At 47.1% G+C, this 22031-nt stretch overlaps 1 long non-coding RNA gene across 1 annotated transcript in view; it reads left to right on the top strand.

The window, feature by feature from the left end:
- The window catches only part of LOC116657832, a 41544-nt gene that overhangs the window by 2332 nt on the left and 17181 nt on the right, over positions 1-22031 (top strand). The window contains exon 3 of the long non-coding RNA XR_004312970.1: positions 5347-5886. This is a non-coding gene — a long non-coding RNA (uncharacterized LOC116657832). The remainder of the gene's footprint in view (positions 1-5346; positions 5887-22031) is intronic.

The raw sequence follows: 22031 nt of genomic DNA, 5'->3' as shown, positions 1-22031 counted from the left end.
TTTGCAAAGCAGCTTAATCCCTTTAAATAAAGCAATAGGACAATGACCTGCAAGTAGCATATAATAACTGTTAGTTCCTTCCCTTTTCGTGTCTTCTTCTTGGAGCCTCAGTTTTATCACCTGTCAAATGGGAGCACTAATACTTTTTCTACAGTATCTGTCATGAGACTTTTGGTTATAAATGATGGAAAAACCAACTTAAAATGCTTGCATGAAGGAAACTCATTGGATCATATAAAGCTCAGCTTAATCTCAATACTGCCAGTGTCATCTGGACTCTTTATCTCCATACTGGTTTTATGCTAAGGCAGACCTCGCCCTGGGAGCAGCAGGGATGACCCCCAGCAGCCCTGGGCTGATTCCCTTCTAGCTTAGCCACCCTAGCAGATGGAAGGCACCTCATTCCCAGCATCACTGAAAAGTCCCAGGTCTAGCTGCATCTGGGTCACATCCTGAGCCAGTCACCACAGTCTGGAGAATGGGGTGCTCTGGTTGCTCAGATCTTGATCACATGATTAACATTGACCCAGCTCCCAGGAGTTGCTCATTGACAACAAATAGGTTGCTTAGCAACCAGTTCCTGTCTCTTTTTTGTCATTCAGGACTGGCAAAACCCTGCCAGGGTCCTGATTATTGAATGTTAGCGCTTAGCATCCTTTTTTCTTTTTTTTAACTTTATTTTTCATTGAAGTGTAGTTGATATACAATGTTAGGTCCAGGTGTGCAGCAAAGCGATTTGTTTTTTAGCCATGGCATTTCCTTGGAGAAGAGGCAAGATGGCAGAGTGATTAAAATAGACAGTGAAGTTCAACGAGCTATGGTTGAAATTCCGACGGTGGCATTTACTCACTGGATTAAATTACTTAATCTCTATGTGACTCAGTTTCCTTGCCTATAAAATGTGGCTGGTAATGTTGTGCGCCTCTTGGGTTGTGAGGGTTAAATGAAGTGATTCATGTAGATAGATGGCTTAGAACAACGCCTCACCTGCTGGTGGGGGCCGCAGGGCTCCCTAAAAGTGGGCTAAATGTTAGCAAGTCTGTTGGAGGAGGTGGCAGTCATGACAACCACCGGACCCACTTCATCATGTCCAGTCTACCCCTGGTCTCCCAGGGACCACCCTGCAGCCAGGGGTGTTTCAGTCTGTGTTATCTCTCCAGCCCTTAGTGATCTGGTCAGGTACAGTGCTTGGCACATAGTAGGTGCTCAGTAAATATTTGTTACCTGCAGAATCCAGGGCACCTCAGGTAGAGTCAACCTTTTGCCTGCTCTTCACAAACCAGGAGTCAGTGCCGAGAACTCGTCCTCCCTGGGTCTCCAGAGATTGCCTTAGAAACAAAAAGAGCAAAAGCTGGCCGCCCGTTGACCTGTCAGACCCTCTTCCATGAGTGCAGGGGAAGCCACCACCTGGTGGATGATCCCTTGCTGCAGTCAGCAGCTCCAAATGCTGTGTTGGCAAAAGGCAAGCTGCCTGCAGAACCGTTTCTTATTTTTGTCGGACATAAAACCAGGTCTTGAGCACTTACGTTTCCATCCTACTCATTTCAGAGGCAATTAGCTGTCGGGTGCCTTTGCCTGGAAGCTCCCTTGCACATCTACTTGTTGGATGCACTCATCCCTGTCCAAATAAGCCAGCAGAAGATTTATGTCAACTCGCTATTAAAGTACAATTTTAACAATCCTTTTAAATGACAGTAGCATCTACGCGTAACTAACACTGTACGTTAAGCCTCCCTCAGGGACAGCAACCTGCTTCATTAAAACAGCCGTTAATGAAGAGGCTCTATAAATCAGCAGCTTTTACACAAAAACGCACGATCTAAACTCTTTCTGCAGCTCCACCCTGCTGCTGACAGACAGCTCAGAATGGAGGTGAGCACCTGGAAGACATTGCCATGAAGGGCAAAAGAAGCCAGTTTTAAGTATTTTAAGTGAAGCCAGGACAGCCAACCGAAACTTATTTTCTCCAGCAGTAGCCTCAGGACACGTAGAGGAAAACAGACCTAATGTCTTTTCTGTGATCAAACCTTCCTACCGCACCGGGCAGGGCGTGAGGTCACCCTGACACCTCTCTGTGACTTTCATGGGGTGGAGGTGGGGCCTCCGCAGGCCAGTGGAACTTGGACTCCAGTGCCCAAACTCAGCCTGCCAGCAGCTCAGCGTTTACCGAGATGGACCTTTGCGACGCCTTGGTCCACACTCCTAACCATAGCGTCAGAGAGGCTGAGGTCCAAGAGGGAAAACGTCTTGGCCAATGCTGTAAAATTGCCCAGGGCAAAGTCCAGGTGAGAACTGAGCGGTCCTTATGCTGCTCTCCTGAGGGACTCCTGCTTCCCTTAGTTCATGGGCTGCCCCCCTCCCCCAGGAAAGGGGGCACAGTGCACTGCCCATCAGCAAGCGTTCTTTTGTTCTCAGATGTCACTGGGATGCTGCAAAATCAAGAGGCCGTAGATGGATGGCTGTGTTGCGAGGACCCTGAGCAGGGTAATTCTCTCCTCAAGGTGAAGGCCATACTCGTCTGAGTGTCCCCTGGGGCCTGGGAGAGCCCTGCACCCAGAGAGGCTCACCACAGCCTTGTCTGGATTGAATGAAACCAGTGACAGGAAAGCCACGCCTCCCTGACCAAAGGTCTCGTTGTCCACGCTTTCTTCCCTTTCTTAACCTCCTAGTGGCAAAAGCTTAAGGTCTCCAAGTGTCACCCCAAAATAAGGATTTTCATAATCAATTTTAAAATCTGGTCAGTCCAGCCACTTGTTGACCAATAAGCTTATAGACAGTTTCCTCTGAGGTTTCCATACTTCTAAGTGACAGCTCAGGGAGACATGACCACTTTGTGGAGGGAAAGGCAAAGACATTCACGGTTTACAAGCCACAGAAAGCCACCTTCCAAACAGGAAGCAGGACAAGTTCCTCTCTTTGCTGTGTCTTGGCACCAGTCCTCCCAACCAGACCCTAATTAGGATGGACGGCTGTTCTCCACCCTGGGACTGGAAGGAAGCCTGGGATTATCTCAGCCAAGAAATCTCCAACACTGAGAAATGTCAGAGCCACCACACGGATGAGCAGAAAAGAAATGATAGGTTTTTCAGGAGCCCCTTTGTGCCTTGGCTGTGGCCACTATGAGATAAGGTGCCAGGCTTTGGGAATGGGCAGCATTGATCTGGTTCTATTTGGAGGTTCAGAAGACTCATGCCCCCGCCTTCTCACCCCTCACCTTCTGCAAGGCACTCAGCTACCTTCCTAACCCTAACCCCTGGGGAGAAGTCCCGACCCCTGTGTAGAAGGAAAGACTTTCAGGCATGGATCTAAGTGTGGTGAGTTACTAGGTTGGGGCTGATGGATGCCGCAGACTGTGAGGGATCCTAAGACCCCATCTACTCTCTGGAACTTATCTTCAGAAACACTTGCTTAAGGGTGCAAAGAAACATGTATACAGATATTTCCAGCATTACTATTATTATTATTTGTAACAGTGAAAAATAACCTTTCAAATTGGAACAACTCAATAGCCTTTACCAGGAGACTGGTTAAATAGTTCAGTGGTTAAAAACATGGGCTGTAGGTTCAAATCTTGGCTTTATTACATACTGGCTGTGTGACCTGAATAAGTTTCTTAACTTCTCTGTGCCTCAGTTTCTCCATCTTTATAATGGGGAGGGGAAAAAAATCAGTATATTTTAAAGCTTTCCTGGTTTTCTTTGCTCAGCTCTGCATTCTGTCCCCATTAGATTTTAAGCCAGGACATTCTGTTGATTTTCAAGAGCCACTGACGCAAAATTACAATCAGAGCCTAATTTTAAGCTTATTGGAACCACGGATCCTACAGCAAATGTTTATTGCTTCCAAGAGAGAAGAGGCAGTGCTCAGCCATCAACCTGGTGGTTCAGGTTAAAAGATCAGTGTTGCCCTTGCTCTTCTCTTTGCCTCAGTCCCCATTTCCTGCCCTCCAGATACAGATGGAGTCTGTATGATGGTGCTTCTCACTCCTGCCTTGCACGCCCCAGTCCACGCTTCGTTAGCTCCCCTGATAATGACACTGGCTTCCTGTGTGGGCTCCCTGCTTCCACCCTTGTCCCTGTAGTCTGTTCTTCACATGTGGCTGGGGATGCTGTTGGTACCTATGTCAGCGCACGTCCCTCCCCCTTGGGAGCCCCCTCTCCCATTGTCATCCATTTGAGAATAAAATCTAGATGAATGAAAATAAATAAAAAAAAATCTCTGACTAGAATAAAATCCTCACCATGGCCTTGTTCAGTCTTTCCAGATTGTGCATCTACAGCAGCCTCCCCGCCACTATCACCATCTGACATCCTTCCCTCCCTTTATTTCCTATTTAGCACTTTTTTCTCTTTGAAATTATCACATATATTCATTTTCTACTGTGATTAACTGTCTTCTCCACTCTTGTAAGATTGTGTCTGTCTTACTCACTTCTGTAGCCCCAGGCCCTGGAATATTGCTGGGCAAAGGAAGTACTCAAAGGATATTTGTTGGAAACATGATTTGGTCTTAACATCTCTTCTGCTTAAAGCTTTGGGGACAACTAAGAACAATTTTACATGAAAAAAAGGATGAGATGCTATCCTTGTGAATCCAACTGCAATTCCCATGTCTGGGTCTAAATCCACTTACCAGCCTGCTGTGCATGTCGATACAAGTCTTCTTGCCCCAGGAGCCCGAGGCCCAGCATCGCAGCTCTAGGGAGATGCAGCCTGAGACGTGTGCACATAGTCTCCCCGAGAGTCTTCTGCCTCTGTTTCCTCATTTGTCAAAAACAGACATAGAAATGGGCCTGTGTCCTTGAAGAGACTTTCCAGCTCTGGGGGTCTGTGATTGATGCTCAGGTCAAGAGGGCTGGGAGCTGCCACTCGCGTTGTCTGCCCTGGGCCAGGTGGGATGGAGCCAGGGAGACAGTCACCGTGAGCCCTGTCCCTGATGCCCTGGTGCCTGTGCGGCACCTTTCAGAGCACCCACAGGCGTTAATGATCCGTCAGCTGGGTTTCTCTGGATCAGCCTCGTTTCCTGCTCTGTGAGCAGTGGCTAGAGAGAAACCGGAGAATTATTCCATCAAATGGAGCCATCACTGGGCTGGTTTTGAAGGAAATCCCTCAGCTCCTTCTTCTGGCCTGGGGGCCAGTGTTCTCTCCAGATGCTGAGGAAATTGTTGAAAGGATATGAGACAAATAGATATATTATAAAGCAATTATAGTAAAATGTTAATGGTGGAATGGAGGTGGTAGGTATAAGGTGTTCACTGTAAAATTTGTTTAAAATTTTTCAAAATAAAATGTCAAGGAAAAGTGACATGACAGTTTCTGGTCCCTTAAATTCTGTTTTTCTTTTTAGTAAAAGACTTAAAGTGGCTGAACCAGAAGCATGTCCAGGGCACAGCTGATCTGACATCTCGTCCACAGCACGGACAGACACCTCTCCTGGTCCCTATTCCCCGTTCATGGTCACACCACTCCTTCTGTCTGTCTTCTCATGGACCTTGGCAGCTGTCTCTGAAAACACCTCATTAGTGTGGAGTTTTCAGAAACATCACTCTTGCTTCTGGATTCTTCTGCTGAACCTGCAAAGAGGAGCTGGTCTCTGGGTGGTGGAGGAACCCCAGCCCTACATGGAGAAACCCTCAGGACCTCACTCATGTCTAGCCAGAAAGACTTCGATTCCCTCTGAGGATCCCCAAGTCAAACAAGAGGAGTGGAGAGGAATTTGACAAGAGGAAAAGTGGCCAGAGACAGAGCAAGGGAGCTGGTTGGATGTGAAAACTTCCATGAGAGACATGAAGAAAGGAAACTGTGGTATTGGGAAGGGGTCTGTGGAGACCCCACCGTGTGCTGCAGCCAGAGACCATGCAACAGAGGCGAGGACCCTTCCAGGGAGGTGAGTGAGCCCCATCACTGTGTCTTCACCTTGCAATTATGTATCGATGGCCAGTTACGTGCCAGGCAGAGCACTGGGCACTGGGAAGAGCAGGTTCCTGCCCAGGTGACCACTGTCACTTTTCTTCCTTGAAATTCATTTCTCCACCCAACAGCCAGGGTGAGCCAGTTAAAATCCCACCTGACCTCAGGGCCTTTGCACTTGCTATTCCCTGTGCCTGGACTGCTCTTCCCCAAGTTGTCTGCATGGCTCTCTTCCTTCCCTCCTTCAGGTCTCAGACATCACCTTCTCAGTAAGGCCCTCCTTGGCTGCTCTATTTAAAATTGCAGCCTCTCTCCCATCCTTGCCCACTCCCTGTCCTCCTTGCCAGCACTTACCACTGCCCCACAAGATACCCCCATTTTATGTGGTTATGGATCTGACCTCATGAGAACTTCTGTCTCAGAGGCATCGTGTGGGCTTTGTTCATGGCTACATCCCCAGCACTAAAATACTGCCTGGCATACAGTAGCTGCTCATGTATGTTTATCGAATGAGAAAAAAAAAATATCTTCCCTCTGTTTTAAAGTATAGTGTATTAACAGAACGTTTGAGGTATAGTAAGGCCAACAGATCAGCAAATTGGTGTCAATCCAGAGGCAGTTTGTTACAGTTCCCAAGAGAAGCCCGCCACACCTAGGGGGCCATGCGGGGAAATGCCTGGTGGGGCACAGGCAGAGGGAGGGGGGAACTGTGGCCAAGGGCTTCACTGTGGTTTCTGTGGGCAGGAGTGGAGAAAGCGGGGCAAGCAGGCTTGGGACTGTCTAGTTTGAATGGTTTCAGTGGGCTCTGGGCACAGGGCTGTCTCTGGTCGTCTGATACCTGGCCCTGGGGTGACTAGGGCAGCTGGATAGTGGTCTGGAGTGTGAGCGCCTGAAACAGGAGGTGGCTGGGGTATGGGCTCTAGATTGGTTGGTTTGTAGTTGAAAAGTACACTCACAGGCAAGCTGTTGACTATCTCTAGGAACTGGTATCCCCAGGAGGGGCAGTCTCCCCAGAGTCAGCAAGGCCCCAGAAAACAGAAAATAAGACAGTCAGTTCACCCTTCTGCTGATAGCACTCCAGTGGTGCTCTGGGCGCACGGCTTCTCTCTTATTCCCAGTGTATTACATTTTTGAAGGATGGACGAAGGGCCCAAGCTAAGCCAATCAGCAATATTCCATTGCTGTAGCTCAACACTGACTCAGAGACAGACATGTGGCCCAGATCCGGCCAATGAGACGGAAATACTCAGGCCAAGAAGAGGATGAGGGATGAGGCAGCTGGGCTGCTGGAGGCTAAACCAAGAGTGATCATCCTATTTCCCTTTGTCAGTGACAGTTAATGGCTGGGTGCGTAAATCAGGCCAAATAAAATGCAGGGTGTCTAGTTATATTTGAATTGCAGATAAACAATGAATAGTTTTTTTAGTATAAGTATTTCCAACTTAAATTCAGGACAGACTGTATGTTTCTTTGCTAAATTTGGCAATGCCATATATAACCCACTCTGGGCCAAAAAGACATAAGGGGATGTCTAAGAGGGTGTGGGAGGGTCAGCTGGTGGCTGGGTTCCATGGAGGACTTTGACCTTGCTTAAGAGAGAGATGTCGAAGAGTCTGCCATTTATTTCTTCCCTGTGTGAGGATGTGACGTCTGGAACTGTGCAGTCATCTTGAAACCATTAGGCATTGAGTTTGAGGACACGACGAGGATGTTTGAGTAGAGGGACAGGAGGGTCCCTTAATTTCAACATCGTACTTCCAAACTCAGACCCAGAAATGCCCCTTCTCTTACTTTTATGCGAGATAATTAAATGTTTCTCTTGCTTAAGCCAGCAGTTCTCAATCTTGGTCACACATTAGAAGAACTTGAGGGAGCTTTAAAATAATGCCAATGCCAATGCCAATGCCAATGCCATACTCCACAGCAACTGAGTCAGAATTTCTGAGTATAGCATTTGGGCGTTGGGGGCGGGGTTTAAAAGCTCCCCAGGTGGTTGTAATGTCCAGCCCCTTGCTAATGAGAAAGTGTGGTCCCTGGACTAGAAGCATGGGCTTCACGTGGGAGGCTGTCACAGCCATGAACCTAGACCTGATGCATTAGAAGCTGCTGTTTAACAAGGAACCCTAGTGCTTTGTGTGCACATTTAAAGTTTGGAAAGCACTGGCTTAAACCACTGTTAGTTATTTTCTCCTTGCAGCTGAACAAATTCTGATTTCCAATCAAACAGTCAGGACTCCAAGGCACTAAGAATGCCAGCCCATCAAGGCAGGGTTCCCAGGGAGTGTGGTACCTCCAGCTTTGTTGTTTTCTCCTCAGGGTTGCTTTGGCTAATCAGCGTCCTTTGTGGTTCCAGGTTCACTTTAGAATTTTTTGTTCAATTTCTGTGAAATATGTCCTTGGGAGTTTGATAGGAATTTTACGGAATCTGCAGATTGCTTTAGGTAATACGTACACGTTAACAATGTTATTTCTTCTGACCCATGAGCACGGAATATCTTTCCACTTATTTGTGGAAAAAATCTTTCAAAAATGTCTTAGAGTTTCCGGGTCTTTCACCTCCTTGGTTAAACTTATTCCTAGGTATTTTGTTCTTTCTGTTGTGATTGTAAGTGGGATTGTTTTCTTAATTTATCTTTCTGATGGTTAGTAGTATGCTGAAAGGCAACAGATTTCAGTATATTAATCTTATATCCAGCAACTTTATTGTATTAATTTATTATTTCTAATAGTTTTTTGGTGGAGTCTTCGGGGTTTTCTATATATAAAGTCATGTCATCTATAAATTGTGACAGTGTCCCTTCTTCCTTTCCCATCATAAGTGAGTGTTGAATCTCGTCAGGTGTTTTTTCTGCATCTATTGAGATGATCATACGGTTTTTATCCTTCATTTTGTTAATATGATATATCGCATTGATTGGTTAGCAGATGTCAAACCATCCTTGAATCTCTGGAATAATTCCCACTTGATCATGGTGTATGATCCTTTTAATGTATTGTTGTATTTGGTTTGCTGATCTTTTGTTAAGGATTTTTACATCTATGTTTATCAGAAATATTGGCCTGTAATTTCTTTTTGTGTGTTTTTGTCTGGTTTTGTTAGCGGGGTGATGTTGGCCTCATAAAATGATTTAGAAAGCATTCCCTTCCCTTCATTTTTTTGGAACAATATGAGAAGGACAGTTATTAAACCTTCCTTGAATGTTTGGTAGAATTCACCTGTGAAACCATCTGGCCCAGGACTTTTGTTTTTTGGGAGACTTGATTACCGTTTCAATCTCTGTATTAGTGATTGATCTAGTCAGATTTTCTGTTACTTCATGACTCAGTATGGGAAGGTCGCATGGTTCTAAGACTTTGTCCACTTCTTCTAGGTTGTCCAACTTGTTGGCATATAGCTATTCATGGTAGTCTCTTACAATCCTTGGTATTTCTGCAGTGTCTGTTGTTTTTTCTCCTCTTGTTTCTGGTTTTATTTATCAGAATCTCGTCTCTTTTTTTTTCCTAGTGAGTCTAGCTAAAGGTTCATCAATTTTGTTTACATTTTCTAAGAAACAGCTCTTAGTTTCATTGATCCTTTCAGTGTCCGTTTAGCCTCTATTTCATTTATTTCCACTCTGATATTTATTATTTTCTTCCTTCTGCTGACTGGGATTCATTCCTTCTTCTTTTTCTGGTTCCTTTAGGTGTAAGTTTAGATTGTTTGAGATTTTTCTTGTTTCCCAAGGTACTCCTGTGTTGCTTGAAACTTGCCCCTCAGCACCACTTTCGCTGCATCCCATACTTTTGGTATGTCGTGTTTTCATTTTCACTTGTCTTTGTATAATTTTCACTTTCTCCTTTGAGTCCTGAGTTGACCCAGTAGCTGTTCAGCAGCACGTTGTTCTGTGTCCACACGTCTGTGATTTTTCCAGCTTTCCTCTTGAAGCTGACTTCTAGTTTCATTTCACTGTGATTGGAAAAGATGCTTGATATGACTTCAGCCTTCTGAAATTTACTGAGACTTGTTTTGTGTTCCGACATATGGCCTATCCTTGAGAAAGTTCTGTGTGTGCTTAGGAAGAATGTGTTTTTTTTTTACTTCATTTGGATGGAATGTCCTGTACAAATCTATCAGCTCCATCTGGTCTAATGTTCCACTGAAGGCCACTCTTCCCCTGTTTCCTTTCTGTCTGGATGATCTATCCATCGATGTGAGTGAGCTATTAGAGTCCCCTGCTGTTACTGTGTTGCTGTCAGTTTCTCCCTTCAGGTCTGTTAATAACTGTTGCATGGATGTTGGTGGTCCTCTGTTGGGTGCATATGTATTAACTGTTATGTCTTCTTGATGAACTGTCCCCTTTATCATTATATACTGTCTATTTTGATTTCTTGTTACCTTTTTTTGGCTTGAAGTATATTTTGTCTGATGACAGTAAGGCTATACCCACTTTCTTTTGGCTGCTATTTGCATGACGTATCATTTTCCATCCCTTCACTTTGAACCTGTGTTTGTCTCTTGGGCTGAGGGGGGTCTCCAGGAGGCAGCACATAGTTGGGTCTTGTTTTTAAATCCAGCCAACCACTCTGTCTTTTGATTGGTGAATTCAACCCATTTACATTTACAGTGATTATTGATAAATAAAGCCTTGGGACGCTACTTTATCTTTTGTCTTCTGGTTGCTTTATCTCTCCATTGTTTCTTTTCTCCTATGTTTCTGTCTGCATTTTGGTTAGGTGGCTTTCTATGATGTTTTTTCTCAGCTTCCTTTTTTTAATGTTTTGTGTCTCTAGATTTATATTCTGTGGTTACTGTGAGGTTTGTGTAAATGTCTTATAGATGAAACAGTCCTTTCTCTGCTGATAGCTTCTTATCTTCATGTACCTATTCAAGTTCCATCCTTTTCCTCTTCCTCTTTTGTTTGTTTTTTTTTGTTGTTGTCTCAAATTGTTCCTTTTTAATAGTGTGAGTTTGTGGCCAAACTAAAGTAGCCATGGTTATTTTGTTCTGCCTCCCCCCCCCCATAACCTTTATGCTATAATAAAGTGTTCAAAACCCTATTCCGATGCAGAGGTGCAATTTCCTGATTCTGTCTATTTATCACCTTACTCAAAGTTTTGTGTACTTTTGCCTTTTTGTTTCAGGTAGAAGAGCTTCCTTCAATATTTCTTGTAAGGCAGGTCAGGTGTTAATGAACTCCTTCAGCTTTTGTTTGTCTGGGAAAGTCTTTATTTCTTCTTCATATCTGAGTGATAACTTTGCCGGATGGAGTATTCTTGGGTGACAGTTTTTAATCTTTCAGTATTTTGAGAATGTCATTCCACTCCATGCTGGCCTGTAGAGTTCTTGCTGAGAAATCTGCTGATGGCCTAACGGTGTCTTTTGTCTTTTTTGTAGGTTACCATTCTTTTTTCCCTGGCTGCCTTTAAAATTCTTTGTCATTGACTTTTGACAATTTTAATATAATGTGTCTTAGAGAAGATCTTTTTGCATTGAGGTAATTAGGTGTTCTTTTCGCTTCATGGACTTGTGTCTCCAGTTCCTTACCCAGGCTTGGGAAGTTCTCAGCTCTTATCTCTTTACATAAACTCTCTGCTCTGTTCCCTCTCTCTTCTCCTTCTGGGATACCCATCACCCTAATGCTCTTCCTAAAAGAGTCAGATAATTCTCAGAGAATTTCCTCTTAATTTTTTTTTTCTCTTTCCTCTTCTACTCATATCATTTCTAGATTTCTATCCTTGTGCTTGCTAAGTCTCTCTTCCATATGGCCTGCTCTGTTTCCAATGCTGTGTAATGCTTTATCTCAGTTACTGAATTCTTCAGCTTCACAGTTTCTGTTTGGTTCTTTTTTAGGATTTCAAGCTCTTTGGTAAATACTTTGGTAAAGTCTTCCTTCTGTTCATTAATTTTATTCCTGAGCTTTTTGAACTGCCTTTTGAGTTTTCTTGCAGCTCGGTGGATTTCTCCATGACAGCTATTTTGAATTCTCTGTTAGTTAGATCGCAGTATTCTGTGCCTTTAAGTTTGGTTTCTAGAGAATCATCATCTTTTTGTGGTGCGTTGTTACTGTGGCTTCTCGTGGTGCTGGGTGAGTTGCTCCTCTGCTGGTGCATTTGAAGTGGTGGACACCCTTCTGCTTGTGTCTAAGCTGCTTCTGGTTATATTCGCGAGTCAGCACTTCCCTCCTCCACCATCTCTGCCAGAGGCATCGTTCCGTGCCCTTGTGCCCTTGTTACTGCTTCTTGCAACTCTGGGGTTGTTGGTGCCTTGCTGCTGTCAGTGTTGGTGGAGTGGCCGTCCAGGGCGCTGGGATGGCGGGCTCTTCCATCCTGTCCCAAGTCGCGGGGGACTTGGCCACTGTGGGAGGAGGGGAGGGTGGGGGAAAGCTGGGGTCACACAGGAGCCTCTGCCATGTCTGGTGGTGTGAGGTTTGCAGGGTTGGGGGCTGGAGTCACGGGCATCTCAGCGGGTGGAGGGATGGGTCCCCTGTGGTCGTGGGGGCTTCTGTGGCTGGGAGGCTGGCGTTATGTATGCTGCCCACCCTGCTGCTCCCGGGCTCTCTGGGGCAGCAGGTTCAGCTGCTGTGGCCAGAGGGCTGGAATCGCAGGCACCACTTCCACTGTTACCCCGGTTCGTTGGGCAGAGGCACCTTTGTTGTGGTGTGGATGTTTTACTGGTTGGAGAAAAAGGGGAGAGACAAAAGTAACCACCATGTTTCTGATGTCACTCCTGAAACTTAAAGTTCTGGGGAAACTGCCTTATCTGGCAGCCCTACTCCTCCCTCCTTCCTCCTCCTTCTGTTATTAATGTTCCAGGAAAACTCTTAGATTCCAAAAAAAGAAAACCGAAACAAAGCGGCAAATATACCCAAAGCTTAAACCTCACACCCACCTCTCAGCTGTGGCATGTCTATAAACTCAGCCTGAAGAAGGAAGACCCGTCACGTGCAAAAGCCCAGCATGCCATCGTCAGCCAGGCCCTCCTGCCAGCGTTGCGCTTTGAGCTGCTTGGCACTAAACTTCACACCCAGACAGGCTGCTGTGATGGCTTTTCTCTCCTTTATGACAAGCCACAGGGTCGGGGATCTGCCAGTATATCCTCTTCACCGCCCTTCCTGTGTGTAGTGAATGGCTTTAACTTAATTAAACCCTCCCGTTGTTCTATAGTGTCGGGTGGAATTATAGTAAGAAATCCCCTTCACGATCAATTCCAAGGTAGGCAAATCTGGAAAGAGACACCGGCTGTCCTCCAGGGAGAGCCCACCCTCCCTGCGTCTCTGTCCCCTAGAGAACCCGCTAATGAGCAGCCTCCCTTCTCTGCCCCAAAGGGAGGGCGGGCGGGCGGCACTGTGCGAAAGACGACAGGGGACAGATGGAGGGGTGCACGGGCGGGTGTCCCGATATGCACAGATGTGCAGATACCCAGCTTCAGACGTAAGCTGAATCTTATGAGCAAGCTGACACTTAGAGAGGTAAAAGGTCTTGTCTGAGGTCCCCAGGGTGGCAAGAAGGGTTTGGGCCCAGATGAAGCTGTGCCTGGCTTTGGGACACAAAGCCTTCCCACTGTGCTTGGGATTTTTCTAACCGGGCCCTCAGAGGCCATGGAGGTACCTCAAGGGCATGGAGGTTGGCCAGGGAGACCCAGGGGTAGGATATAACCTCTAACTGCTTTTTATGTCGGGTCATAGATAAGATTTCATTGGGAGAAGAGTGCGTGAGTGTGTGAGTGTATATGTGGAAGGGGTGGGGGGAGTAGGGTTGTTAGATAAAATATAAGAATCCCAGTTAAATTCAAATTTCAGATAAACAACAGATAATGGTTTAGTATAACCGTGTCTCATGTAATATTTGGTACATTCTTCTACCAAAAATTGTTGTTTATTTGAAATACAGTTTTCCCCCCTAAATCTGGCAGCCTGTGTATGTGTATGTATAGGGGCAAAAAAGCTTTGAAAACCACTGTGTCACCACCACACACTGCCTTCCTTCAGGCCTCAAGTTCCTGAGGGCCTCACTCCCCGGGCTGGGCTCTGCCCACGGTTTTCTGTTCCACCCCTTTCTCCTCATCCAGGAAACACAATAAAGGAGGCAGGACTAGTAGACTCACCACAGAAGTGGGGCCGGGCACGGGGCTGAGTTGGTGTCCCTTGATCCCACCACGCTTGCCCCACTGTTGCAGTTCAGAGACCAAACAGGGTGATGCCTGAGCTTTGCTCCTTTTCTTTTGTTAGGGAGAAGGCAGCGGATCTCTTTTGTGAGTGCCACTGTGTGTTCCTGTGTGTGCGTGCGTGTGTATGTATGTGAGTATAGGTGTGTCTGTGCGCCTGTGCAAGCACGGGTGTGTTCACTGCAGGCAGGTGCTGTGGATCAGGCTTCAGGTCAGGATTTAACTCAGCGGCTCAGACACTTGCTGGGTCAGAGGGTCTGCAAAGTGCCCTCTGGCCACGTTTATTTCCCATAATTCACAGCAAACCCTGTGGTTCTCTGGGTCCCAGGCCTCCGCCTAAGTTTTCCATGTTTCCTCCAAGCAGGTGGGGACTCCTGACCCTACTCGGGAGCTCAGTGTCCGCCTGAGAAACAAGAGGGGCCTCAGGGTCTCAGATGCCCCCCAGCCTGGAAGTCGTCCCTCAGCCACGACTGGGCGGGGCCTCAGTGTAATTCTCAGAACCCTCCCCCTCCCGCTTCAGCAGCCCCTGTCGTCTCCAACCACCGCGTCTGGGACCACCTGTCCCCTCTGTGTCCCTCCGCACCCTGATGGTGTCTCTCGTTGTGATCCTCCTGGCTGGATAATCGGGCTTTTCAGGCTCCTCTCGCCATGCCCGACTCCCCGCCCCCTTGTTGGCTTAACCTGGAGGGGACCTTTCCCTCGATGTGTATAAGCCTGGTTTCTTCCTTCTGCATCCTTCTTGGAGGCATTTTGTGAAGAATACCTGACTTACACCCACTGATAAAAGTACTTGCCGTTGCTGTGTGTGTATCTTTCCATCAAGGGGCTGAAATACAATCTGAGCCGTTTTCGTCCAAGCACTTTCTGGCTGAGTGTGGGCTGGAGCTTGGAGCAGATGGGATTTTATGAGGATTGTAAAAGTTGAGCTTTTAATGTGTCTCAAAGAAATCGATGGGTAAAGGAGAAACATTAAAAGTACGAAAAATGTGGCCTGGGATGCATTTGCAGGGTCTGGAGCACAAGGACATAGAACTCAAGCAGAGGGCTTTAATGGTTCACAAAATTGGGCCAAAACTTGTTTCTAGGAAAGAAGAGGCTACAGAGTCTCCCTCTGCGAGTTGTGATCAGCTTCTCAGCCCCTGTGATCATGCAGGGCAGTCCTGCATGGACTTTGTAACAAAATTCCAGCATCATCCATAGACTATGTGCTTGTGGTTAATTCTGCCCGTGTTTTCAGTTAAACCCAAGCAGTCTTTTTGGTAGGAATGCAATTACATTAGAGAAAAACTGTTTATATGTCTTGAGATATTACGATTATGAAAAACAGCAACATAAACTTCCATTAAGTCAAAAGAAAGTTAATCGTGTTTCATGCTGCCTCCCTGGGCTGGTGCTGGCACAGACATGATTAACTTCAGCCAAACAGGGCTCATCTTTGCAGCACGGTACACATTTTCTCCCTTAATTACAAATAATTGTATAGTGTAATTTATCCTAATGCCTGATGCCTAAAAGCGCGTGTTCAGGAATAAAGGGTTAGTTTGGGAGGTTCAAAAATTATAAACAGGAGTAATTGTAGCCTCCTGAGGGCTAGAGACCAATGAGGTTTAATCAGACTGCTTATCAGTGAAAGACAGTGGGGCAGCGTCCAGTTAAGACATTGTGTTAAGAACACAGATAATACTGAGGATTTGTCTTGTTGCTTAGCTATGCGCAAATGGTTCACTTTTGTAAGAGGACCAGAAGAATTTAACACGTGAATTCTAGTGTGTGATGAAACAGACACACAGGCAGCGTTAGCCCCCATGTAACTGAATATTAACATGAGCACTGCAGCCCCCCGCAGCCCAGCGGCAGGCCTCTGTGGACAAGGCAGAGCTTGTGGGTCTCCGCTGGATGAGACGATAAATGCAATTCAGTTTAGTCTCTCTTGATAGCACATCTCTTTCAGAAAATGCACCCATGAGTTGATTAACGTTGGTGGCGTTTAATAAAAGCTGAGGAGTCCCAGGGCTGAGGTTCTAACTGACCTGGATTCCGCCCCCACTGGCTGGCAACTCTTAGCTGACCTCCCTGGGCCTTGGTTTCCTCATCTTGAAAATGGGGAGGACGTTGCAGGTTGTCATGTGGATTAGGTGAGATGAAGAGGATGAAATGCACACATGGTGCCTGGGTCACGGAAGGTGCACAAGGAGTGGTCACTGAATCAGAATCAGAAACGGACTGTTATGGACCCTGAGAGACTCCTCTAGAGTCTGCAAAACTGGGCTGAAAATCCAGGGCAGTTTGTCCTCACTTGGGCTTGTAAGGAATCATAAGCTGGGCCATAGGAGCTCTCAGTGTTGTCTGTGTAGACAGTCAGTGGGTTGAGGACTTGTGTCTTGTCTTTGAACAGGGACCATACCCTCTGGGAGCCCCTCATAGACATTATTTGGGACTGGAGGCCACAGGCTGTCTGCTTCAGCCTGGAAAGCCCCCCAGACAGGGATTGATCTTGGGTTGCCCACTGGCTGAGTTCTGATCCCACTGTCATTTCAGAGCAGGAAGCCAGGCCTCCCCTGGGAGGACATGTTTAGCAGGAAGCCACGTGAGCTGCTGCTACACTCTGAGCCCTGTGTAGGAGGGGCCAGCCCTGCGCCTCAGAGCTGCCGATTGGGGTTCTCAGAGCTCGCAGTGGCCTTGCACATCCTTAGTGAGATGCTCATTCATTTGACAAATGTTTATTAAGTTGCCCAGTACTGGGCCTTAGCAAACATCGAGGTATAGGGTATGACCCTCTTCTAGAGTTGCCAGTTACAACAGGACACCCAGTTAAATTTAAACTTCAGAGAAACAATGAGTAATTTTTTTTAGTATAAACACAAGTGTGTCCTGTGCTAAATCTGGCAACCCTATCCTCCTCCCAAGCGATTAGATTAGCGTCTCTCAGCCTTGGTGCTGTGGACATGTAGGGCCAGATAATTCTTTGTTGTGGGGCTGTCCTGTGCACTGTAGGGGGTTTAACAGCATCTCTCACCTCTGCCCACTTAATGTGAGTAGCCACACACCCCCAGTGTGATAACCAAATAAGGCTCCAAAGATTGCCAGTGTTTCCTAGGGGATACAATTGTCCCTGGCTGAGAACCACTGAGTTAAAGTCTAGTAAGTAAGATGGACATAACAAGTGAGCATGACAAAGAGTTTATTGCAGCAACTACTAGTCACCTCCCCAATATCCAGTCCCCCTCTTCCTGCAAATAGAAATCTGATTTTTTGGGGGTGCATGTTGAACTTCCAAAACCTCTTTGAGACTCAGACTGCCATGAGACAGATGTTGCGATCCCCCCAAAGGGAGAGCCTCTCCAAACATGGGGATGTGAAGGCTCACAGGGAAAGGAAACAGGATTGGCAATGTCAGTGGCATCTTGGTGGGCTCTGACCAGACAGCTGTTGTAATCTTATAGAAAGGAACTTTCTTGTGAAGTGGCCGGTCTCTGTCCACAATGTCTTGGTCTCAGAATCGTTGACTCAAAGAAGGAACTTAGAGGGTGGAGGTCAGTCTCTAGAGCCCTGAGATTATGGAAATAAGCTCAGAGCAGAATATTTGATCATTTCCTTCCTCAGACAATAATTGCTCTTGCTTAAGGAAACAGATCATCACTGCTCTAAGCTAATCACTGCAATCCCAGGATGAGCATGTGAGCAGTTCTAGCCAAGGAGATGGAAAAGGAAGTTTCCTGCGGCTTTGCAGAAATATTTTTTTCTCTATCAAATCAAGACGTCCTCGAAATGTGAAGACCCTGGCCTCTTGTCCCCTTCTTTGCTTTAGATGCTTCCTTCTGAGGTCATGATGCTTGGGGTTATGACAGTCCTACTTTGATTCTCGGCAGAGACTTTACTGACGTGAAGGCTGAGAAGCAGAGAAATAGTCTGAGCTGTGGTATCAGCCTCAGAAACTCTTCAGTAAACAGTAAATGTCCTCAGAGCATTGTTACTTATGGCCAGAGGAATCCCCAATAGAGCCAAACTCATGGAAGTACAACTGTATTAGTTTCCTGAAGCAGCTGTAGCTAATTACCACAAGTGAAGTGGCTTGAAACAGCACAAATTTATTCTCCTACAGTTCTGGAGGTCAGAAGTGGAAATGAGTCTTATGGGGCTGAAGTCAAGGTCTCAAGGCTGGGTCCTTCTGCAGGCTCCAGGGGAGAATCTGTTCCTTGCCTCTTGCAGCTTCTGGAGGCTGCTTGCATTCCTTGGCTGCATCAGTCCAACCTCAGCCTCCCTCATCACAGTGCCTTCTCCTCTTACAAGGACCCAGAGATTACACTGGTCCCACTCAGATAATCGGGATAATCTCCCCAGCTCAAGATCCTTAATTTGATCACACCTGCAAAGTCCATTCTTACCCTGTAAGGAAACATTGACAAGTTCTGGGGATTAGGATGTGAGCATCTTTTGGCGGCTGGGGAGGTGGGGGTGGTGTCATTATTCAGCCTACCAAAACAAAGATACCGAGTCATCAGGATGTTCCAGATGCAGCTCAAACTCAGTCTATGACTCAACCCCTGATCTCCTGCCCTCTGTCCCATTCATGCTCCCCTCCTATGCTTGTCATCTTAGAGAATGGCACCTTCCCCATCTATTTGCCTAAGCCAGAAATCCCCTCTTCCTTGTTTCCATAATGTAATCCATCACACATGCCTGTTGATTTCACTTCTTACACGTGATGTGTTTAGAAAACGCCAGCCACCAATTCTTCAGCTGGGTGTCCAACAATTCAGTTCAGCTCTGATGCTAACTGCCCAGAGTTGGCACAGACTCTGTGGGTTAATTGCTCTGACAAGATTGCCAGTTACAAGTCCCGAGCCTCCCTATCTCTGACCCACTGGCTGTAAATTGGGGGGGGGGGCGTCCCACAACCCCCTCCTCGGGTCTGATAATTTGCTAGCACAGCTTCACAGAACTCAGGAGAACACTTGACTTGCATTTACTTGTTTATGACAAAGGACACAACTCAGGAACAGCCGAAGGGAGAGCCGCATAAGGCAAGGCGTGGGGTGAGGGATGCGGACCTGCAGTGCCCCGTCCCGGCTCACTGCCCCCTCCCTCCAGCACTGATGTGGCCATTGACTGGAAGCTCTCTGAACGTCTTTGTCCAAGAGTGTCTATAACCCAATCTTCAGCTGCCCCCTCCTCCTCCCCAGAGGTCAGACAATGGGGCTGAGAGTTTCCACCTTCTAATTGACTTTCTGGGGACCAGCCCCCATCCTGAGGCCATCTAGGGGCCCTGCCCTGATTCACCTCATTAGCATAAAATCAGGTGTGCTCAAAGGGGGATTCCTACAATACTCCTCAGGAGTTTTAGGGTCTCTGGGCCAAGAACCGGGACAAAGACCAAATACATTTTTTATGTCCCACTATGTGTCACTCACACTAGTCCCTCCATCTTCACCACCACCTCCCTTGTCCAAGCTCACTCCACCTCTCACCTGGACCCTTGCAGCGACCTCCCACTGGCATTGCTCGGGTCCGCCCCTGACAGCAGCAGCTGGAGTGGTCTCCTTAGACTGCAGATCTGACCCAAACCATTCCCATGCATTTTCTCAGTAATCGATGCCGCATGACAGTATTTCCTGGCCAGCCATCAGCCCCTTCTAGCAGAAATCTCCAAGCAGGCTCTTTCTGACTTCTGGTTTTTTCTGCCTTCAGGGATTTTCTGGACTAAATCTCACAGGACTGGAGTCTGACATTGGGGGCAGGGGATGGGGAAAGCCAGGGAAGAGCCCTCAGCTCGTGTGGAGAGAAAGGTGTCCTTGGGAATGGTAGGAGGATGGGGAATTTCCTGATCCCACTGTACCTAAAAGATGCCCTCTTCTCACCTTAGAAAGCGGAAATGGAAAGTTCTGATCTCAGAGCAAAGCAGTGGGCCAGGCTGAGAACCTCCCTGAAGGAGAAAATCCGAAAATCCTGCTGGGTTCTCGGTTAGTTATTTGCACACCAGCTCCTAAGGGTCATTGTGTGTGTGTGTGTACATGTACACGCATACACAGAATGACCTTCATTTGTTCTGGAAAAGCCCTCCAGTGAAGAGGCACAGACACAGGCAGTGGTACGTGGGCCTGGGCCCAGTGAGGGGTTGAGGGATGTGAGTTTGGGACAAGTTTGCTACTGTTAAATCGATGCTGAGTTACTTATGTGATAACACAGATGTTCACTGTGTAGCACTGAGACGCATCCTGAGAAGGTTAGTCTTTTTAAATTCTCCTTTCCCTTAAGAAGACAAGTCTCAGTTTCATGCCAATATGTCTTTAATCATCTCCTTTTTAACAGAGACTCCTGTTTAACAAAGAGAGAGCAGGCCTCCGGCTCTGAGCCTCCGGTAGAAATGAACACCTAGGAGGAATTTATAACATTATTTTCTTTTTAGGTTTATTTTCCAATTTTATCAAGAATATAAAGTTTGCTGTTAAATACATTTACATAATGAAGACATCTGATTTGAAGGAATGTTACATACATCCCAGGTTGTGCTGCATCAGACAGGTGGCAGGTGGTGGCTGGAGCAGGCGGACGCTGGCTCAAGGGATCAAGTCTCCAGTCCCCGTGGGCATCTCAAGCCCCTACCTTCTGGTGTCCAGCTACCTTTATGGGTCTGACTCGCGTTTCTCACCAGCCTTCTGCCCTTGGAACCCCCTTCTCCCTCCTACCAAGTGCGTTCTTGTCTCTGTCAACGTCCATGCTATTCCCGCCACTGCAGCCCCTTCCTCCTTCCTCTTTTCTACATCCTGCTCATGCTTGAGGCCCAGTGTGAATGATTGTGAGTGTGAGCACGTGTGTGTGTGTGTGTGTGTGTATGTGACAGTGTCTGGAGGAGAGCGGGGTTGTGGAGATGGGGGCAGAGAGTGCAGAGGTGGCCTCAGAGGAGGGACAGTCCAGGTGGACAGAGGAGCCTGGATGCCTGGGCCTTGGGGCTGTGATGTGAACAGGAGGGGAGAGGAAGGGCTAGGTGGCTCCCGGGTCTGGTCTTACTTTGTCAATAAAAATCAGAGCAGCTAAACTTCACCGTGTGCACAGGCATCAGGCACCAGTCTGAGCACTTTTCATGCACTTTGTGAATGTATTTATTTAACTAATATGTTGTGCTTGCTCTGTGGAGGCCCTGCTCTGGTTGTTTTACAAACAGTAACAACTTGATAAACATTTTAAGCCACGTAATCATTAAACCATTCAGTCCCGATGAGAACCCTGTGCGGAGGTGCTCCGCTGTCTCCATCTGCAGATGGCAGTGGGTGAGGCGCCCGTGGTCTAGAGGGAGTGCGTGGAGGGGCTGGTGCATTGAGCGGCCGTCTGGTTCCAGGGTCAGGCTTCTCCCCATGGTGATGCCTGGGTTACGTCACATTCATAAAAAGCTACGGGTCAGTTATGCTCATCACCCATTTTACAGATGGAAAAACCGAGGCACACAGAGGTGAGCAATGTCTCCGCTTGAAAGTGGTGGAGCCAGGACCCAGCCCAGGCTGCTGGCTCAGGCCCACACTGTAACCACCTGTCATCACCCCATGGTAATGAGCCCTTTGAAGAAAGGTGAGTCACTTACCTTGGCTGTGCCTCAGTTTCCTCATTTGCCAAATTGGACTGTAGTCATCCTGTCCTACTGACTCACCAGGAGTGGTGAAAGGATCAGGGCCAAGGCTCCCAGAAACGTCTATTAGGACGGCTCCCTGGCTGGCGAGGAAGCAGGACTTTCAACTTTCGGGAAAGCCGTAGGCAAACCTGGACATGATACAGAAATTCAGATTGTATTCTGATGTTGTAGGACCTGACTGAAGGGTTTTGGACAGGGGATCTGATGACAGCTCCCTCTGGCTGTGGGTGGAGGATTAACTGTACGGAGAGCGAGAGTGGAAGCTAGGACCAGTGAGGAGGCACCTGTAATAATTCAGTGAGAGATGCCAGATGTTTGGACCGTGATGTTTGGGGCAGATGTGGCTGAACACTGG

This window comes from Camelus ferus, chromosome 19 (assembly GCF_009834535.1).
Source record: "Camelus ferus isolate YT-003-E chromosome 19, BCGSAC_Cfer_1.0, whole genome shotgun sequence".
Classification (NCBI taxonomy): Eukaryota; Metazoa; Chordata; class Mammalia; order Artiodactyla; family Camelidae; genus Camelus; species Camelus ferus.
The sequence above is the reverse complement of the archived record's forward strand: the minus strand, read 5'-3'. Positions and strand labels throughout refer to the sequence as shown.